Source organism: Marmota flaviventris, chromosome 9, assembly GCF_047511675.1.
Source record: "Marmota flaviventris isolate mMarFla1 chromosome 9, mMarFla1.hap1, whole genome shotgun sequence".
NCBI classification, from domain to species: Eukaryota; Metazoa; Chordata; class Mammalia; order Rodentia; family Sciuridae; genus Marmota; species Marmota flaviventris.
Window position 1 is genome coordinate 53,883,293 of NC_092506.1, and position 2,595 is coordinate 53,885,887.

Sequence of the window (2,595 nt, forward strand, 5' to 3'; positions counted from 1 at the left end):
AGTAAGGTATATTTCCTGTAAGCCTCTGTACCCCTATCAAGGCCTTGAAAACAATTTTTAAGGAAGAAGTCTTATGAGGTTTCAGCAAAGAGTGAGCACTCCATTATTTAGATACCAGTCCTAGACAACCCTAAACTGATGCCAAATTTGCAGCTGAATCAGCTTTTAGCAATCAGATCCACAGTGCCTCACCATTACCTCTAACCCAGGCTGTCTCCAGATTTTCTCTGGCCAGCAAAACACCCACTGCAAAGACTTGAGAGTTCACCAGTGTGACAGTATCTTCACAGGAAACTGGTAAGAAAGCAACTAGCCCAGCTGATCTGGCTGTGATTGGGGTTTGGTGTCATTTGCCATTTGGGACCCAAAATGGCTAAATACATGTGGTGCAGTAACAGAAAGCTTGTGTTGGAGTCTGGCCTAGAAGCAATAAGAATCACATGGGAGGAAAAATATTCAGAAAATTTTACCTGTTGAAACATTTCACACTTTTCTTTTCGGCCGGAACCGCCATCTTTCAGTAATTCGCCAAAATGACGAACACAAAGGGAAAGAGTAGAGGAACCTGATATATGTTCTCCAGGCCTTTTAGAAAACATGGAGTTGTTCCTTTGGCCACATACATGTGAATCTACAAGAAGGGTGATACTGTAGACATCAAGGGAATGGGTACTGTTCAAAAAGGAATGCCCCACAAACGTTATCATGGCAAAACTGGGAGAGTCTACAATGTTACCCAGCATGCTGTTGGCATTGTTGTGAATAAGCAAGTTAAGGGCAAGATTCTTGCCAAGAGGATTAATGTGCGTATTGAGCATATTAAGCACTCTAAGAGCCGAGACAGCTTCCTGAAACGTGTGAAGGAAAATCATCAGAAAAAGAAGGAAGCCAAAGAGAAAGGTACCTGGGTTCAGCTGAAGCGCCAGCCTTCCCCACCCAGAGAAGCACATTTTGTGAGAACAAATGGAAAGGAGCCTGGACTGCTGGAACCTATTCCCTATGAATTCATGACATAATAAATGTAAAAAAAAAAAAAAAAAAGAATTAAAGGCCCGTGGACTACAAAAAAAAAAAGAAACATTTTCACAAACTAGAAAGGACCACTTTTAAAAAAAATTTGTTCTAATTAGTTATACATGACAGAATGTATTTTAACACATTGTACATAAATGGAGCACAACTTCTCATTCCTCTGGCTATACATGGTGCAGAATCACACCAGTAGGGTAATCATATGTATATATACGGTAATAATGTCTGTCTCTTTCTACCGTCCTTTCCATCCCCATAGCCCCAACCCTCCTCTCACTCCCCTCTGCACAATCCAAAGTTGCTTCATTCTTCCCTACCCATCCCATGGAACATCATCCACTTACCAGAGAAAATATTCAGCCTTTGTTTTTTGGGGGGGATTGGCTTATTTCACTTAGCATGATATTCTCTAATGAAAGGACCACTTTTAAAATCTATTTAGAGAGAAAAAAAAAAACACGGGGTATCACAGGAGCAGATTTTGAAATTCATAGTTCAATTCCCTTAGGATGAGCAAAAAACCAAAGACCCAGAAAAGGGAAGTGATTTATAAAGGTTGTGATGAATCCTTCATTCCTTCCACTACCTCGTCAGTCTCCATTAACTGAAAAATATTTTTAATTATTTATTTTTTAGAAGTAGTTGGACACAATACCTTTGTTTTATTTTTATGTGGTGCTAAGGATTGAACCCAGGGCCTCGCACGTGCTAAACGATTGCTCTACCGCTGAGCCACAATTCCAGTCCCCTGAAAAATATTTTAATGGGAGACACTGTGCCACCTCTAGGGTGCTTCTAAAATATCTGCTGAGGATGAAGTGCCCTGAGGAACTGGGTCAGCACTATCCCATCTCGGACTTAACGGTCAGACGCCAAGGATAGACAAGTCCTCACCGGTGCGCAGCGCCCGGATTCCCCACCTCCTTGGAATCCTGGGAGGAGGATGCTGCTGCCCAGCCCAGCCCTGCCGCTGTGACCCACTTCCTAAATGCAGGCTGGACCAAGGCGGTCAGCCAGAAGCGGAGGCCACACCCACCAGGGGAGCTAACAAAGGCTGTTAGAAACCTGGCAGGCAGTTGTGTCCCGGAGGCTCCCGGGAGGCAGGTTAGTACCCAAAGTGCAGGAGACGACTCCTTAACATTCCGACTGGGGTGGGCTTCCGGGAAAAGAATGCTCGGCCCAGACCCAGCCTGGTTTCCGCGCTTGGCACCCGGCAGGCCAAGCCAGCCAGAATGGGCCTCTAACCCAGCAATTCCTGGAGCTTCGGCTCACCCCGGCCTCCCCTGGATGGCAACGAAGGCTCCGACCCCGCACCCCCTCAGACACTGGAGCTTAATGGGGTCTCCCTGAGTAAAAGAACTTTCCAGCGCAACGGCAGCTCGACCAGCCCCCGCTGCTTCTGCTCCCAGGAAGATGTCCGAGCGCTCAGACTGCAACCCCTGCGCGAACCCTTTCCGTCCGGGGACAGAGCGTTGGCCCACCCCGCGTGGAGTTCGTACAGCCTCCGGGCCTTTCCGCACAGGAAACAGTTTCCGGGGCGGATGCATTTTACAGCTGACCCGG

The 2,595-nt window shown here is 46.7% G+C and overlaps 1 pseudogene; it reads left to right on the plus strand.

Annotated features, from left to right (window-relative positions):
• The first annotated feature begins 530 nt into the window (after positions 1-530).
• Positions 531-1,030, plus strand: LOC114098157 (large ribosomal subunit protein eL21-like; annotated as a pseudogene).
• Positions 1,031-2,595: the final 1,565 nt, after the last annotated feature.